Here is a 20,264-nt window from a genome sequence, read left to right as displayed (position 1 = left end):
CTCTAGATCCCCTCCTCTCCGAACCACCGTCACAATGACCATAATGCGCATCTGGGAACTATTACGTCTTCCTGCTTTCCACTCCTTTTTTGCTAGTTTTTCCATCCTTTATTTTTCTCTGCCACCTCGCTGTGTCCATACGTGATTTCAATTCATCCCACATGAGAAAAATGGGAAAATGTCTTTTCCACGCTTTTCCTCTTGCTGTGTCTTTGCCAGTTCTGTAATTTACAAGCAAACACTTGCTTACACCACACTCGCACACATAGAGGGACAGTGAGAGGTAAAGTGGGAGCAGTGGAATGAAAGAAAGCTGGAGTGAAAGGCAGGGAGAGTCGATAAATATCGCATATGTTCACGAGCCGCAGTGCACCAGTATGAAAATGAAAAATGGCAATCTCGGCCTCCTCAGTGCCCCTCGGACTGTCTTAGAGGAATTTGTCTGTCTGGCAGCCACATGTTGGCAGGTCAGAAAGTCAGGCCATTTGCTGACCTCTCTCTGGTAGAGCCATGGAAACACTTTGTGGTGCAATAAAATTTGACAGCGCCACTGAATGCAGACTTTTTCAGTGTGACTTGGTAGGAACGCGACGCATTCATTACAGCAAATTAAAATCTCGTCATTTTTTTTTCAGTGCAGGAAGACAAACTAGGATGATGCCACGGCTATTCTTTTTAATGTTCTAACTTCCAGTCAGTATGTTGGTGATTTAAATGGTTGGCATTTAGGAGATGACGGGTGGCATTTCATACTGTATGAACTACAAACAGTAATACAAGGCTTTTCTTAATCCGTTGTCAGGAACAGCATAACAGTGGTTGTGCTGCACAGCATTAGAGATTTAAGGCATTCAAAGGTCTCTCAAAAAAGTAGGGTGGAGGAGTTTGAGTTTGTATCCTGTGCAGAAATTTGAAACTAGTTCGCTGAGCTTGATAACATTCCAACTGGGCTGTCGCTTTTGTTCATGGTGAATACAGACCTGCTAGCTCTATTTCACGGGTCCAGATGTGGTCAAAACCGACAGCAGCTGCTTATCCTGAAGAAACACTGTGCTTTAACCATGGATGCTCATAAGAATACTGGAAAACATAGCAGGGACGAAGCAGCACATTGTTGGTCACATTGTTGGTCACTCGTGCTGTTAGAATATTACTCTCCCTCTCTTGAAGCAGTGTTGTGTATTCACTCAGCTCCAGTGAAAGGTGCAGCTAGGCCATACAGCTGTTCCAACTTTCAGTCACAGTATGAGTTAGTGTGGGATTTCAGCTGTGCCTCTTAGTAGACACAGAACACCCAGAAGTGCTGCTTTCCCCCACAGACAATCAAATGTCAGATTATGTGTTAAATTATATAGTGAAATGTAAAATACTTATCGGGAGCCCTCAATTGCTTATATAATGCACACAGTATATATGGATATGGTTGTGTGCATGTTCATGTGTGCACAGTTGTCATGCAAAAACATTTTTCTATGTGTGGATCCTTTTGTGTTTTTTTGCTGACTAGTCACCCGTGTGTTTTCTTCCACATGTATCTTGTAGGTGTGGAGTTTGCCTTCTGTGTTGACATTTGACCTGGGAGTGGTGGAGGATGACCTAAACGAGTCCACACGCAGAAGTCAGCAGAGCTGGGGCCTCCCTCCTTCCTTTCCGTCCTGAAACTGTCTCAGTTCCCTAAACTTTAAACTCTCCCTTTTTATTGTAGGAAGTATTTCTTTCGGTTGTTCTGTTTTGTCTCTTTTCTTTTTTTTCTTTTTTTTAATTGAGCATCAACAATGTAATACAAAGATATACATATAGCAAGGCATTTTGCGTAGTGTTTTGTCTCTTTTCTTTAACTAACACCATCCTCTTCCCCTTGTCCTCTTTCATCAGCTATTTGTAATTCTGGCATCTTCTTAGTGTTTACTCCCTTTTGCCTTTCACTTGTAAACCATACAGTACATGCTTCCTTTCCTCCCCATGGCCACCTATCTTCCATCCACCCCTGTGTGTTACTCCCTCGGTTCCTCCCTCATTACCCCGTCTTCGTTTCAGTGCAATATTATGAGTCGTCTAATAATTTCTCGGCTCTGGTGTGTTTTCTTTTTCTCTCCCTTTGCCTCTTTATCCCTTCCCCTCTGACCTTACAGCCTGGGAGCTGAGCTCGGATCCTGTTCTCCACGCCTGTCTCTCTGACAGGAATGTGCTGTTTGTACATAAACACAACAAAAGGACTGATAAGAACGTGTCTGCACAAGGACAAGGCTTTATGACTTCTAACACAACACTGTTGGGGCATCTGGGAGACGGGAATACTCATTAAATTCTCGGTTTGGTTCAGGGGAATTCCTGAACAAAAATCTCAAACAAAAAGGTTTTAGTACATAAAATTGCAGAAACAGACAGTGAGTAAATTAAAGCTTTGTTTCCACTGAATGCTAATCACATTGCAATATCTGGGATGCTTATCAAATGATTACTTGGGGGGGGGGTGTTTCCAAACTTTGACTACCACATTATGTGATTTTATATATATTGTATCGTCAAGGTAATGTGAGTGAAGACACCATATTTAGGACTTTCTTTTGCCCTCTTTCTGGAAATATATTTGAAAGTTGTGCTGTTTTTGGATGGAAACCTGGGAGCTATCACAAATGTATTGCTTGTTGCAAAAAACTAACAGTGCTACTCTGAAAATGTCAGCAGTGAGCTATCAGTATCAAATAATGACATAGTTACAGTAAATCATCCAACAGCAGCAAACTCCTTAAAAAAAATGAAATCTAATATCAGGTCACTGCAGTTTTTTGTGATGACTGGTGTTTTTGCATGTGGTTAGTGGTTTAAAGACTCCCAGTTTGAGTCCAAATACTAGTAATGTGATTATGAGTGATTGTTCAGGTGTGACATTATGTGAAAGTTATTTGACATTTGTTTTTCTAATCCACACTTTGAAGATTAGACAAACAGCCCTTACCCGTCAATGATTGATCAGAGCGACTGAGCAGTCACTACTTAGTCATAGCCAAATGGGACGGGTGGGGACGTGCCGGTCTCCATGGAAACAGGATGTAGCAGGTGATTCATTGACAAAATGGACAGACTGTCAGCTTCTGTACAAAATAGGAAATGTTGCCTATTCTCTCGTAGATAGACTTAACATCCCCAGGATCTCGTTCCCCCAGTGCTCAAATCACCCCATTACTGCATTACATAACTGTCTGAATGCATGCAAATACACACAGCTGGGCCACACAATGGTTGCTCTTTCTTTTACCGCTATGCTGAATCTAACCGGGCATTACCATATAGGCTGGGTGGTGGATGAATGTCTGCTTTTGGTGTGCAGACATGCCGGTTTGTTGAACTTTTCACTGTCTTTTTGTTTTTCAAAGCATCAGCTGGGGCAGAAGGGGGCAGTGTGGTGCAGGTGTTTGCTGCACAGGTAGATGCTGCAGGTTAAGAATCAGGTGAGGGACATGACTGTCTACCCTACTTTGATCTTTCCTCGTCTTTGCTTCCCTCTCCTCTGTGTGGGTTTTCTGCCCTTTACTGTCTAATGTTTGCCTTCACTCCTTGTGTGTATGGGGGCTTTTCTGTCTCTGTGTGTGCGTGTGCGTGTGTGTGCGTGTGTGTGTGTGTGAGAAAGCGAGAGAGAGAGACAGAGAGAGAGACATCCAGGGGAGAACAGAAACTACATCTGTGGGAAATTGAAAGTGTGGGCGTGTGTAAGTGTGTGGCTGTCAGGAATTGGCATTCTTATCAGCACCAGGGGAGCAAGCAACATTAAAGGTGTTGTGACTGGTTTCCAAAACAATGCCTTATAGAGAAAATAAACTTTGGAATACCACATGCCGACTTTTAAAAAAGCCCAACTGTTATCGCAATGCAGCATACTGAGTACGTAGGAAATAACAGGTCTGGCGTTCCCCTCCCTGTTCCATTACAGCTGACTCTGCTACCTTTACCTCACTTTGCTTGGAGCTTTTGGGAACTCTTTCACAATTCTTTGTCTAGTGCTTCTTCTTCTTTCTGCTTTTCCTTTAGTTCTTTTGTCTTCACTGTGTCCACTTAGAGTAAACGCTTCATCTTTTGCAGTCAGCAGCATTTTCTCCCCATCTGATCTCTGTTTATTTTCCCTGAAGCAGTACTCTGCTGCTTAACCTGTTTACCTGGTTCGGTGTGTTTATATATATATCTAAAAGTGAGCTGAACTTTCTGTGCCTAGAAAGGGAAGTAGACTCAGCAGATCTATGAGGTGCATTGCGGCACAGCGTGGACAAAAAACAGGAGTGTGATAAATTGTTAGAAGGAGATTGGTTGAAGGAGATGGAGGTAATATTGTAATTTAATGGGTTTATTAGCCCCATAGAGCAAGCTGAAGTCCACTTCTCTGATGTAACTTTTTTTTCTCGCAACTGTTGAATCATAAATCCACACACTGCATTTAAAAGATGGACATATACCAAATGAGCTGAAACGTGACTCTGCACGTTTAAGGTTTTTTTTTCCAGCTGAGGGTACCATAGTTGGACGAGAAGGTGGATTTCTAATTTGTCAGCCAATGCTAGGAAGCTTGGTTAGCAAGCTACATCTATAATCTGTGCAACTGCAACACAGTGACGGGTTAGAGTTTCACTCACTAAAACTAAAGTACAAACTTGCTGGATGGCCTCTGCAGGCAGTGTCATCTTTCAGCTAGTTCTTTCAAATTTCTCTGAAAGGCACCATCGCCATAAACATCGCGGTCTCTGTGGCGCAATCGGTTAGCGCGTTCGGCTGTTAACCGAAAGGTTGGTGGTTCGAGCCCACCCAGGGACGATGTGTTTTGCAGCTGGATGGTGTAGTGGTGAGACTACGCACTTTTGGAGCGGGAGTCGCAAGTTTGATTTCCACCCGGTATCCAGTGAGGGTCCTGGCTAGACCCCCCATACTAAAAAAATAAACAAGCCCTGGAATGCCGCGGCTACGTCTGCAGCCTGTCCATTCGGAGACAAGCATCTCGCTACATGTATAATATCTGTTGTACTGTGTATGTGACAAATAAAATTTGTATTTAACATGGTAGAGAGCTTTGATTCAGTGATTCAGACTCAGAATAGCAGAGGGGCCACATACTCCCACTATTTTCAACCAATGACTTCAGACTGTCATACAAGGGTACTAAATACTAGCGTAACAATCATGATTAAACCTTGCAATCAGTAAGTGTCACTACCCTGTCAGTATTCATGCAGATGCTCCCAGACTTCCACACTCATCTGTTCCTGGAGCAGGTCTGTAACCAGCCATCTTTGCTGTAAAGCTGTACAAAGAAAAGAAAAGAAAAAAAACCCCACAAGCATTAAATTACACAGGGTACCCGCAGTTTATATAATACTGGTTGAAGAATGTTCCTGCAGGCAAAAGTCCTCCTGAAAAAAAATCAGTGATGCAAGTTAAATGTCTATCCATCACTCAATACCCTCAGGGAGGCATTGGAGAGTCACAGAATCATTTTACAGCAGGGCAGCAAACCTGAACTTCCAGCTAGAGTCATAAAAACTACATTGCATTTGAATTCAAATTTAAATTTGTCAGCTCACACGAACATGCTTATTCTCCTTTGGGGTGCTATTGACAAACTTGGATCACTTTCAGGATCCTGTTCTCTCACTTTTTAGGACCCACTCATGATTTCAGCTTGCTCCAAATGCACACATTATGTTTTCTGTCTAGGTTCATCGTTAGTGATTAGTCTCATCCAAATAATAAAATATCTGAGAGAGAACAAAAACAGCAAAATAAACTCTAATTGTGGCAAACGCCACCAAGCACACATTAAGTGAAAGAAGTGTTGTGGCCACACCCACACAGCAGTCGCTCCTTCCCTGCGCATTAGGCTGTGACTTTATTGTCTGCAGAAAAAAAGACCCAGAGGATGAGATCCAAGTGCAATTTAAAATGGGACTTCTAGGGTAAGAATGAATACCCCGATTAAATAAAAACTGCAGTCGACACTGGAGGGGGTCCAGAGGTGCACAACTAGTTAACTAAGAAGTGAACAAGTGAAGAACTGAAACTTCGGTAAAGTTTCTGCTTCTAATAACAAGATCAAGAAATTTTTTTTCCACCGTACTGCATTGTGTCCCAAAATAAGAGATGACTTACTACTTACTACATCTGCAATAGAATAAAATGTAGTATCCATGGTATGAATATGGCTTTTGATAGCTGGTGAACAGAAGGATTATCACCTGCAGCACTAAATATGGATTCACCAGCTTTTTGGTACACCTATGCTTTTGACTTTGCTACATTAAAAACAAGCAAGTATTAAAATGAAATAGAAACTGACTACTGTCTCTATTTATTTAAATGTTTTTCAGCTTTCTGTCATTTTCTTACCTTGACTACTGAGCATGTATCTTGACATTTGTTAGCCATCCTGCTTTTATTTGAATTAATACAAACCTCGCTATAAAAGTTTTGCAACTGGAATTTGAAAAAGATCCGATTTTGAGCTATTTTACAGTCACGTTGTTGATGGTTGCCAAACACCATTGCGACAGTCATGTTTAGTTTATGTATACGTCACCTTAACAAACGCTAATATTTTTTCAGATAAGGCTGAAATGCAAAGTTGTGAAATGCGTTTTTGTGTTATCATAGCAGAGTGCGAGGGTGTGAACACAGGCCAGGTGTAGACCCATATCAATAATTTACACTGTCAGTGGAAGGTTCACAATGGGTATTGAAGCAGCAGCAGTTGTCATGTGACTGTGTACACAGAGCCTAACAAACTCTCTGACACACAGAAATGTGCACACACACACACACACACTGTTTATCTTTTCATCACTGCACAGTCCTTATTATTTTTGTAGATGGGATGATTACTTATGTCAGTAACTTGAAATCTAACGAATGCAAGCGAGACTGTGCAAATCAGCTGCTGATTTCAAGGCCTGGATGGAGACTCATGAAAGTTACATAATTCTATTACACAACTAATCCAGCCTCTTGTGTGGCCCCTCAAACTCTTAGCTGCATGCACTGATGCTGACTCTAAACAAAATTCCACTCCCCTTCCTTCACGTCACTCAACTTGGTATCAGGAAATCTGAACCATGAATACGGTGTGTGCACATCTTTGGTATACAAGATAACACAGATAGGATAGAAGTATCATCAAAGCGCTGATACTAATACAAAGTCTTCCTCTCACATCAGTAGGCTCTCAGGAACTTGTTTATTTCTTCAGACATTACAGTTAGTTTTCCATCAGACTGGGCCCAGTAAGAAAATACTGGCCAAGAGTTGCTTAGCAGAAATGAACACCACAAAATTTGATGATTTATTCATTTCTAATACTTTATAACATATTTTTGTTTCTAAAACCAAACAAACAGGGATTTCATCTGTCAGACACGTTCTTATTCAGCGTTCATCATTGTCTTTGTTTCCTGTCTAGTATTTGAGTTTTGTGTCCCTGTGTTTCCGTGTTTTTGTCTCCTTCTGTTTTGTCTGTGTGTCAGTTTCCCTGACTTCCCTGTTTTTGCTTTACATTTATTTTGGTACTGACTTTATTCATTTACCTCAGCTGTTTGTATGTCCTCTGGTTTTCCTCTTTTGTGCGTGTCTGTCTCACCAAGTTCACCTGTGTATACGGTCTCATTTCGCTCTTTTTCAGTTGTCACTTATTTCCCCTTCTGTTCTTTTTGTTCGTGTTTAGAAATCCCTTTTGCATCATTGTTTTGTTTCAACGTTACACTGTGTGTATTTCCCATCTATATGCTGTTTTTTGTGCTTGTTAGTTCTGGTTGTCTTGACATCTATAAGAGCAGTGAGACGTCACTCACTTCTCCACTAACTTTATTCTGACTGCACTGATGATAATAAAAATGTGGGAGCTTATCTGGTAACTCTGAGGAGCCTTAAATCATGATATTTTTTACTTGTAAAATAATAAGAGCATTAACTGCTTTTAAAGTTTTGTAACAAAAACATTTAATAATGGACCAGAGGGTTGGCGGTCTCTTTTTCTTGGCTGTAAATCTTCAAAGACTCTTTTGTTATTTAGAATTTCTGTCTCAACACTGATCCAGTGCTACATCACACCTGAAGACTGAATCAAATGTGTTGTGATGGACAACATGATCGCTCCCCAGACATGAACCCACAGTGAATTTAGTTTGAAATCAACAGTGTTACACAAGAGGAAATTTTGGACTGTGATATTTTGTTATTTATTTATTATTTGGCTAGGTTTCACAATGAGCTCACTCGAAACCTTGGCTGATTGTGACCTACATCCGTTTTCACACTTTGGCTCATGTGATTAGATAGAGGATCATTCGGGGGTTCTTTTGTCCCTCTTTGGAGGGACACTCCCACAGGGCTTAAATCTGGGACTCTCCACCATTTGACCCTAGAACTGAAGAAGCTTCTCGGATGAGAGGTGAAACGTCTTCAAGCAACTTAAAGAAGTCCAGACGCTTTTCTTTCTAAGCTCCTTAGACTACGATGACCTGGATGACTAAGAACCTTCACAGACACCTTTATGCAACCTTTAGCCAATAACTACTGTAAAAATCTAATGGAAATTTTCAGAAACCAAATTTTGTGCCGTCACAAGTCTTCAAGAGAGCAAAGGGAAATCATTTCTCTGAGTCTCAGTTAAATATACAATGGCACAAAATGAAGTCTTACATCAGGACCGTATGGTCCCCATAAGGATTAACAAGTCCCGACAGGGTTTCTAGAAAAGGTCCCAAAAACATGCGCAGCCACATATTTTCTGTAGCTGGTAACTCAGTGTTGGCACAGTTCTTGCAGAATAGTTTGACCTGTTGGTCAACAAACCTTAATGTGTGGGTGTGTCTAATTTCAGCCAGTGTGACCGGATGTGACAGGACACGCAGACCTCGACTAACTGGGCGGAGAAAAGGACAACATTGCTTTCTTGTTTTAGTCTGGTCAAGCACTGTTGTGTGTGTGTGCATGTGGCCTTAGGTGCATGCATGCTTGAGTGTGGGATTTGCACATGTGAAGTTAAAAGAATGGGACTGACTTCAAAGACAGTTTGCTTGTTGTAACAAACTGACACCCCCTAACACTATGTGCTCTCTAGCACATCGTACAGACTGCTCCCTGACAGCCACTCTCAGTGTGGGTCAGGCCACTCATGATTCACTCCACATGTCTGAGGAAATGAGTAACTAAGTAATCAAACCAGGTGTGGTAGCTCATAGTTATGTAATAATTGACAAAACAATAACCAGGACAATAGAATCAATTACAAGAGTAACAGACTGTCGTTGGTGCTTTTGTTTGATTATTAAAGGCAGAATCTGTTAAAAAAAAACCTGACAAATCCTAATTTGTCAGTGACATAAACATGTTTAATCATCTAAAAACTCATTTTATGTTGTGCAATTATGACATGAATGCACTCCACCAACACAGGCCTTCAAGTGCAAATACATTCTAGAGATCCCAATAAACACTTTTCAAAGTTACCTGTGCTTTTGTGTCTGAAGCTTTGACCCTGCAGGCAGAAAGTTAATTTGGCAAGTCCCTTCAGGATAAAGTACCTCCTTTTCATCAAGCTCCTCAGAGCAGGATTATGGGTTGCGGACAGAAGACAAGTGAGGAATTGGACACCTCACATTCTTCCCCGAAACCCATAAATCAGGCTCTTCCTCCACACTGACGGTCTTGTTTGGCTCAGACTCGCTTTTTTTCTATCACACTTTTACTTTATTCCATTCCCAGTGCTTATCCCATAATCCCATGCTTGTATTATCCACCTCACTGTTTGCATGAGAGACAGTTTGTGACGTGCTTAGTGCTCGCTCACTCTGGCTACCACACTTCCTATTCTGCTGCACTCTTTTAACGACTTTCTGCTTGTGGTACTCTGTGGCAGCCCCTTTGCTTCAAGCAAAAAAAAAAAAAAATCCAGCATTTTGACACAGCCCCCCTTCCTCAGCCACCCATGCAACCCCTACTTTGCAGACTGGTAGACGGGACGATTGAAACCACTCTCATATCTCTGGTAAATATGGAGGGAGATATGGAAGAGTGCTTACTTTAAGCCAAAGATTAAACCAACTAGGGTTGCTTTTTAAAAATTCTTACCAATGTAAAAGGCAGTGTGAATTAAATAAAATGTGAGTAAATGTCTGCACATTCATTAGGACTGCAACAGATGGCCATTCTTGATGTTGCATCCCCAAAGCAGTTATTCTGTTTTTCACATGAAGTCTTTCAGAGGTAGGGTTTATATCCCTAAATGTCCAATTACACCTTTAATTCTATTTGTTACCAAGCTAACAACAACATGCTATTTTAAAATGACTATACTTCACTTTTAAAATGACTATACTTTGCTTGACCATGGTGGAAGGCAGTTGTTTCTTCTAGTTCTTGTTATCTAAGAAGTAGAACTTTTTCCACCTTCCATCCCCATCACTCACCAGCGTCTTGTTGCCATACCAATCTCTCCTCTCATTCTGCAAATCACCTTCCTTTCCTTATCTGCACTCCTTCACCCTTCAGCAGTAACTCCCTTCCATTTGGAAGGGACATTTACGCCCATTTCTTGTCTTCCTTTGCTCCATTTGCCCATTTTGCTGCATTCCAATCCTCTGCCATCATACCTGCCTTTCACACGGGCAAGTTCTCCTCTCTGCAGTAAACCAAATTTTGAACAAAGACTCTTTGGTGCCTCTTTGGGCTCCTTGTATGCTGTTCCCAGCTACTGCACAGAGAGGTAGAGTGTAAACAGTGAACTTGATTGCCAGTAAACTTGGTTTATTTGCATATTTGGGAGAATTTTGGAGCACGCTCATTCATCGTACCCTGTCCATTCTAACGTTTAGATTTAGTTTGGAGGCTCACTTTAATTGGGGCATAAGCCCACTGCCAAAGTGTGCAAACTTTGGTGCAGAGGGCAGGCTCAGAACATTATCTGTTCCACATATAATAGCCCTTTATGAGTCATTCGTGGTCAGGACAGGAAGCACAGATGCAGATTTGAGGCTTAGATTTGGAGATGTTCACTTGATTTTTTTTCTCCCTGCCACTTCTTTTTTCTCTTCCTCACCGAAAAGTAGCCATGAGGGAGTGAGTCACATAAGCTTTACTTCCCTTCCGTGAGTGCTTGCTGTTTAACTGCGCCATTGTGTTTCTCTTTTATTGTTCTCCGCTCATTGTGCCAACGTACAATTTGGCTTACTTTGGAAGGTGTTAAAAGTGTAATTGCATAACCACATTTCAAGTTATGTTTTTGGAGATAAATGCTGCACGTTTTTTTGATGCCTGGGAAAGTGCCGGCAGTGTTTTGCAAATACTGACTGAATTCCGATGTTTGAATGATAAAAAAATCGGTCAACTCTTTGTGGCGAACACCTCGAAGGCCTAATGCTTACCGATTGATACAGCTAATGCTGCACACCCAGATTCCCGGTGTTCATCTTCTTACTGTACCTATGCCAAAGCAACACACCTTAGCATCAGGATAATAGCTGTCGGATTACCATTTTCCCCTCTGTTTATGTCGCAGATCGCCTTTATTATACCAGGCGGTATATATTATGTATCACAAAGTGAAATCAAATCACCTGTTAAATGTCCGATTTTCCAGCTTTCACTTGGAAAAGTCCTTTAGCTTTCCATACAGTCATGTTAAATTCCTCACACTGCATCAAGCAAACACAATCGTCCTCAAAGTTATGCAATAGTTATGTTTGGACCGACTTATTTGCTGCGTGGTGCTGCTGACTTTGAAGCACATACCTGAAATAAAGCCTCACTCTCTTCTGTTTCCCCTGAATGCCCCTCTGCAGCTTTGTGCTTTTATGGCGAACAGACTCCAAGCTCTCCTTGACCTTTTTGTCATGTTTTTTCTTTTTTAGCTGTTATCTGCTCTGCCAGGGAGGAGCGCCTGTCAGAAAGAATGCCTCAGCAACCTGATACTCAATCTTTGTAGTTGAAGACTGCACATCCACATTGTAACAATGAGCATTTTGCCCTTTTTTCCCCATGGATCATCACAGGCCCACTCTACATTCCTTTGCAATCTTAACCACAGGAAAATTTCACAGACTCAGCGCTTGCGTCTTTTTTAAGGCACTTAAAGCTTTAGATGTTTTTTATTTGCTGTTTGAACTTTTTTAGCTTTTTAAACAAGCATCACTGTTACTATTTTAAGCATACTTAATCATAATTTGGAGCTGGCCCTTATTCACAAATTGAGCCTTTACTGAGCTCGAGGTCACCTGGTCTTTATATAAATCTTAATATCTGTTTTATTTTCCTTCCTATTAGTTACACCAACCCTTCCATTTACATTATGAATCTATGTATTTGAGATTACGATTCTGCAAAATACAATTACAAAAACATATAAACAGAATTTGTAAGCTAATGTATGTGTAAGATTATTCGCTCCTAGTAGTCTCATCTGTACAGATCATATTTAATAGCGCTGGTTTAAATATTTTGTATTAATGAACTGATTATGGAGATACATAGAAACACTATCATAATAGTATGACGTCAACCAAACAGCTGACAGTAAAGTTTTTTTGCAAACTCTCGATTTAGTTACAGTGTTACAGTGTATTACATAGTAAGTCATAATCAAAACATTTTGTGGCTTTGTGACTGTAGTAAAGTTGTGTATTGTATGTAGGTAACTTTTAGGAATTTACAAAGGAAGGTAAAAGAAAACAGAAACATTTCAGGTTAGTCTTTGCTCTTAGATTATTTTAATGACAGCTAAACAAATAAAGGCTGATTTAATTAAGCCTAAAAAGTAGGCTACATTATCCCCAGGCAAATTAAGAGCCTTGTTTCCATGGTAATTATCATTCATGAATACAAGCCATTGTCTCAAACTGGCAAAAAAAGAAGCCTGATTGAACAATATTGTTAAACTGGTGGTTTGATAACAATATTGTGCTACAAATAATGAGAGTGTGAGGATGTCCTTTGTTACATTTTTCTAAGGAAAAACTCATGACCAGCTGTTACAGACTGCAGGTCTCTCTACAGCTCTTCAATGAGCGAGATCAGGCCTTTTCTAGTTTAAAAAAGTATTCAATTACTTTTAATTTGATTCAATTTGTGGCAAATATTTTGTACTTTAGACAGCTTTGTGTTGTGGATAAATCTAGCCTTGCTGTCTCATGTTTGTTAGACTGATCTAATCACGATCCAGCTTCTCATACCGGCAGACAACCTAGTGCCTGCTTTAAAGCTAATACACTTTGCAAATGTTGGAAATTCATGCCACATGCATGATTAGAAAAATGACCATTTTCTTGACAGACTATGTGTTGATTAGGAAATAAATGTCCTAATTTTGGTTAGGACATCGTCCTGGTAAAATCAGGGCATTTCAATGGAGGTGACGGTGCCTTTTATGCTCTAAACAATCTCCTTCATTAGTAAAACGCAAAGTACAAAAGATAAGACACGGTCAAATTGTTTTGTAACTCCTTTCTCACCCATGCCATCCACATTAGGTGGCCTTGATTTTTTTTTATCTTTAAACCTAAATTACCCACATTACACCAGCGTGAAGAAGGCCTCAATCAGCAGCCAAACATTAGAGTAGGCTCAGGTTAAACAGTGCAATCACGTTGTGGATATCATACACTTTGTTGTGTGTTTAAACACAGGCACAGACACACCCAGCTGCCTAGTTTAAGGCCAAAGCAAACAAGGACTCAAGCTACATATATATATATATATATATATATATATATATATATATATATATATATATATATATATATATATATATATATATATATATATATATATAGATAGATAGATAGATAGATAGATAGATATAGATATATGTATATATATATATATATATATATATATATATATATATATATATATATATATATATATATATATATATATATATATATATATATATATATATATATATATATATATATATATATATATATATATGTATATATATATATATATATATATATATATATATATATATATATATATATATATATATATGTATGCAGCTTTGTTTTTGTTACCAAAACCCAAAAATGATTTGTTAGGTATAGAAAGTAAGACAAGTAGGACAAGAGAAGGCAGGCCTTAAAATCCCAACTCTGACACATGTTACGTATGTTTTCATATTTTCCCACTCATACACCCATTTGCCTGTGACAGACCCACCCAGTTAATCCAACCTCATATAAAAGTAAGTGAAAAAAACCTGAGCTCACCAACCCAGTGAAGGCTGTTTGGAGAGTAATGTTACACAAAATCCTTGGCTGTTACTGGCACATCCTTGTTTCATACAACTTGTTCTGAAACAGGCTGTTTATAATTGAACTGCATTCTTGCTGGATGGCACTGCGTATTAATGAAGGCTCAAAGAATGGATTTATTGGATGCAGATAATGTTTGCTGAGATTCACTTTACTACTTAACATTAAAACTGAATTTTGGATGGCTTTTTGTTTTGCATTGGGGACAGGCAACACAGAGCTACTGTAGGTGATCACATGGACTTGCTGGAGTGACTCATAGTCACACTGTTGTAAATATTAGACTTAAGGAAGCGATAAATCAATGAAGCCAGCAGGATAAAACATAAGACAAAGGACATGGATAATGGTTTAACCATTCCTCTGTGGTTTTTTATTTGAAAGTGAATATACTGGCATTTATCACGCGATGGGGTTGCGAGACGGAAGTGAAAGAGATGGTGCTAAAGTAGGTGAAGAGGAAGACGTTTCACTCCTTGTGTGTTGCTATGGTCTCCCTAGAAACACACTGTAGCGGCTCGCTTCCTTTTTTATCTGCGTTTTGACAGCTGCAGATAGCGACCGATATATATGTAACTGTGACACGTCATAAACTAGCAAATCTTTCAGATGCGCTCTGTATGAGTGAGGGTGTTCCTTTAAAGGCATTCTGAGAAGGATGGTAGTATAGTTTGTGTAACTGTTTGTGCAACATGGCAACTTTAAATCAGGAAATGATATTGAGGTCAGGTTGCTTTGTGCATGAAATTACTGAGTATAGAGCAACATCAAACAAGATGAGTCATTCGCACACTTTTAGACTGCCGTAGAAAAGAAGTAGTCACAAGAATCCGAAAGAGGGCTGGTTTCTCCGACCCCCCTCAGTACTGGACTAAAAACTTACCAACACACCGTAACATCTGGCTTTTGCCTTCAGTGATAAAGTGTACAGTCAACATTCATTCCTCAAATAACTCGGCTGGAGATCACGGGTATTCATTAAATCCAGCTCCAACTGGCACTGATGGAAACATGATACCCTGCTGGCTTGGAAGCACATTATTTTTGTTCATTAGTGTTGCATCGAACTACTCCAACTTGTACACACTTTTCTCATATGTGAACCCGCATTCCTCTTCTTCCATCCATAGGTTTCACAAAACCTCTAAAACATTTTGTCATTTTGCTGTGACATGAGGATGAGCTACAGTTGGAGTTTTATCAGCCTGATAAATACCACTTGTTGGGGTAAGTGTCATTTATCGCTACCAGGCTCTAATACCCATTGCTGAGAATTCCCACAGCAGCCCAAAACAGTCTCTTTTCCAGGCTTGACGCCAATGTTTTTCCTGTTACTTTCCTTTTCCATGCTCATTTTCAGCACCACTGAGCCTTTTTGGATGTAAAGCTCTGGCCTTTCAGACACACTGTAGGCATTGTTCTGGGGCTCCATGGAGGTGGTCATATTTCAGTTTATGATGCTAGGGAGAGTTGCACTTTCAGTACCCAAGGAAAACAAGTACAGGATTTGCAGCAAAGTACAAAAAGCAAAAAAAAAAAAAAACCCAGGAGTTATCACAGTTACTGCCACAAAGCTGCCGAGTTTCAAATGGGGAGGTCTCTGTGGCTAAGGTAAAGTAGCATTATCACACCTCCTACATCTACCCTGAAGCTGTTGCTGTCGTCACACCAAACTGACCTTTGGCTTGGCCGTGTCTTCTGTTGCTAAACCATTCATTCCATCCAAGTAAGTAACCAATTTATCAGCGAGTGCACACTACAAAAGTAGTCAAAGCAGTTCTAGTTGGTCAGCATAGGCCTTGGTTAGTGATTTAAGCAATTTATAAGTTATTAACCATTATCTTGGTTATTTAATTGGAGACATAAAGGTTGTGTGGTGAGCCGAGTGAAACTTCTGAACTGATGCGGCACCTTTGGTTCTTAAGAATGTGAGCTATTCCAGGGCAGCCTGCTTTAGTATCTGGGTTGTAGCCCGAGAGCCAAAGACACAGACGGACTCACTGACACAGAAGTTGTCAGTGAGTGAATTAAATCAGGTGTATCAGGTGTTTATATACGCTGTGTACAACGTTTGATCCTGCCTCATAATACAGTTTTTTATTCGATATTTTATTGTGCTGTTATAAAGCCAGAGGCTCCAGCTTGCATCACCCAGACACTAAAAAAAATCCTTTATCATACAGTCATGCAGTCAGCTTATTGAGTCATAGCCTTGGAAATTTAGATAAGTCTGTTGGTGAAAACTCGGACGGCGTGTTATTCTAAAACATCCAGAAACGGAAGCAGAGTTATTGTTGTGTCAGCTGGTAAATATGTAAACCAAAGGTTGCAATGGAGTGTAATTTCAGAGAGACATATCAAAATAAAAGTAAGTAAAATGAAAACAGATTCAGCTGCTGTCTGTTTTCTTTTGTTTTTCTTCCCACACTTCTCCTCTGATGTTTGCCAATATAAAAATGAATTAAAATGGATCATTTAAAGCTTTATAGATGACATGATTATATATAACAGTTGTGTAAAGGCATTTAGACAACTATATATAACCCTGTAGGTTTTAGTGAATTTCCTGAATTACCTCCCCCTCCTTCACAAACACCACAGCTTGTGTGTCTCTTCTCTTAATTTACACTAGACCCTATTTATAGCCAGTTAATGAATTTAATATAACTTAAAAGGTCCCTGTGCTTATACATTATTTACCTTTATATATTATATACAAAACATTAAATTTGATAAGTGAAGGCTTAAATGTCTTGACACATCGGTGTGATTGTGTGACAATTTCAAACTTAGCTTAAAATATAGATAAATAAAAAATGGATTAACAAAAAGGTCCTGTGAAAATGCAATAATGCCAAGTTGCATAACACTCAGCTATCCTTCCTTTATACTGTTTCCATCATATAGACAGACCACGTGCCCACACTCTTACCCTCAGAGAACGAGGTTTACAGCCTTGACTGAAGCGTGCTCTCCACTCTCGACTGTTACAAAAGACAGATCATTTAAACATGTTGGCTTTAATCACTGAAAATCTTCACGTCTGACCTACAAATCTATCCATTCCATGTGAGTAACTGAAACCACACAAGTAAAAACAAGGGAGACTATTGTAAGCAGCACTATGATTGGAAACAGATTTATCACAAGCAGTTTTGGCTACTTACACTCACTTTGAAAAAAAAAAACAAAAAACAAGGGATTCTAAATTGGCTTCTTGCAAAAAAAAAAAAAAAAAAAAAAAAAAAAAAAGAAAAGAAAAAAGCATCCATAGACTTCCGTTTCCATTTTGCAGCCCTGTCAAAGTTTATTTATTTTTGCATTGTTCCGCAGTCTGTGGGGACTGTTTGGGTTTATCTCTGTTTCGATTTTTTTTTTAAAAAGCTCGCAGGGAACAGTCAGGCTTAAGGAATGAGCCTCGGTGCATTAACATGAGGTCTACGTGAAAGAGTCCAGTCACTTGACAGGAACACGGGCGACTGCAACTGTCTGGTGACACATGCTGCAGTTTCCGCAAATACCCAAGTTCCATACAGTGTGCAATTACACATTGTATGCTTTTGTGTATCTCCGTACCCATGGCGACCACACTATTTCCATGGCAATCACATATACATCTGACAAAGTCATTACCAAGCTGTGGTAAACCCCGTTGCCATAGCGATTGTGGGTGTGGCGTTGGGTGGGGGTAAGGGTGGTGGGTGGGGTTTGAGGGGAGGGTGGTGGGTGGAGCAATACAGAGATCACACGAGGACACACATCAGAGGAACATGTGGTCTGTGTGTGTGCAAGCGTGTGTGTGTGTGGATAGAAACAGCACACAGATGCATATGCGACTGATATAAATAAGAGGAAAAGGTTTCTACACACACGCTGCAAATAAAGTTAAGCCTTTGTTTTATAAATTAGGAAATTCTGCTGTTCAAAAGGGGAGGAAGAAGAGAACTCAAATAAGCCATCCAGTTTTCTGTGGGCACTAGTAAACTGGGCTCAAGGCCACTGAGTTGAGTAGGACCAGGTTTTTCCATGGAACATGTTGGGTTTCTTACTTCTCTCCTCCCCTTCTCCTCCTCAGCTTTTCTGTCCAAGCTTTATTTAATTTGTTCAAACGGCTGTGAGAGAGTTATAAAAATAACACAGGAGTATGTTCTGCTGTGCAGTGAGGCACATCAGTAGTGTCTCAATAGATGTTTAAGCCTAAAACCTCAACGGCTAGTATAAAGTTACTGAATTATCAACATGTATTTTCTTTGCCAGTAGGAAGGTTCTACATTTCATATTTGTACTAGAGCTCTACACTTTCCCTGTAATTACAGTTATGACTAATGGGGTTTTAACCAAGGCATGCAAACAACTGCAAACAGGACAAAATGATGACTAAAAGAAAAAGAACCTACAGAAGAACAAAAAGATAAGAAAGAGATGCAAAAAGAAACTTAAGAAAGCTACAAAATGGCATAAAATAACTAAAAAGACAATGATTGACGACAAACAGCAGCAGCTAACTTCAAAGAGGCTTAAAGCAGCTACAAAGACACAAAAACTAACTACCTGCACAAAATGACAATAATGATATGCAACCGATGTCAAAGAAACCCAGAATTATTTTTTTTAAACTAATTATGTTATTACACTGTAATACTGCATGATGCCAAATATGACCCCCAAAACATATCACTTAATCTGTTTCTTAAACCTGGTTTTGTCTGCTTACTTATTGGATAGTTAAAAAGAAGGCAATCTATCATATTTCCCTTTGTATACTATTTTTGTGTTAGTATTATTTATACACTATTTTGACTATCCACTATGGGGAAAAGTCCAAATCTGGACAGACCTGCTGGTGCACTGGACAGGGTGTGTGTGTGTGTGTGGGGGGGGCATAGTTTTAATTCTGGTTACATTTTTACTGTGCATCTAATTAAAGAAGAATTTAAGAGTCAGCCTGTTTTCAGCTTTCAACAGGTGCTAGTGATTACCTGCCTGAGCGTTACCCTGGTAACCACAGAGCTGTCATGCAGGAATCGTAAGCAGAACTCGGAGTCCAAGCTCGTGTTTGGGAAGGAATGACTGGCACGCTTAAAATAATAGGTCAAAGCCTGGTGTGGAGGATGATTCTGGGGCTGTAGAAGGATTTACTGTGAGGGAGTAGAGTAGTGCTGCTACTGCACCTGTATACACTGAAAGCTACAGCACTAACCTGTATCACTCTGACTAACTACACGACAGATGTAGGTTGTCGTAGGCTACATGCACCTACTGCTGCCAGTCCCTCGTTCTTTCAACCATTTTAATATCAACCCAAGAGGGGCAAGGGGCAAAAACAGAATGGGCGAAATCCTAATCCCAGTTCTACGTAATTAATACTTATCTATTGTTATAGTTATAGTAGTTATTTTCTTCTAGTCCTTCCATGACCTAAAGCCCCGAATCACCATCCGAGCTTCAAGTAAGATTCAAATTTCATAGCGAAAATCAACAATGCATAAAGAATGTGTTGTGTCTGATTGGACTCTTTCATGTTGTATTTACATGCTCCCCACTCATTCAGCCTTTTCGCACCTGTTAGACAGGATATTTATCACTGATATTGGGTTTGCTCCAACCTCTAACCAGCAGTAGGTGTGGTTTTTGTTACTATTTGTGTTTGGCACACAACGCAGCACGCTTATGCCTTTATGGCTGTGTGTGGCAAATAAATTATTTTGTGCTGCAACTGCACTATGAATGACAAAGACCAGCAGTCCCCAACCCCCAGGCCTCGGACCGGTACCGGGCCGCGAGAGTTGAGGCTCAGGTGTGAAATGTATGGTTTTCAGGGTTTTTATTGGTTTTCAGCGTTATTTTGTTATCTTTTTTATCGTTAACTCGGTTTTCCTGGGTCTTTTCAAGTGTGTTATGAATAAATCTTCTTTTTTTCGGTACCGGTACTAGTTTTATTTTGTTGGATTTATCCGCAACACCTTAAAGGCCAGTCCGTGA

The 20,264-nt window shown here is 39.9% G+C and overlaps 1 non-coding gene across 1 annotated transcript; it reads left to right on the top strand.

Moving 5' to 3' along the window:
- Window positions 1–4,729: 4,729 nt before the first annotated feature.
- trnan-guu lies at window positions 4,730–4,803 on the top strand. The gene has a single exon. It is a non-coding gene; the product is annotated as a tRNA-Asn (tRNA).
- Window positions 4,804–20,264: the final 15,461 nt, after the last annotated feature.

Source organism: Oreochromis aureus, linkage group 20 (assembly GCF_013358895.1).
Source record: "Oreochromis aureus strain Israel breed Guangdong linkage group 20, ZZ_aureus, whole genome shotgun sequence".
NCBI lineage: Eukaryota > Metazoa > Chordata > Actinopteri > Cichliformes > Cichlidae > Oreochromis > Oreochromis aureus.
The sequence above is the reverse complement of the archived record's forward strand: the minus strand, read 5'-3'. Positions and strand labels throughout refer to the sequence as shown.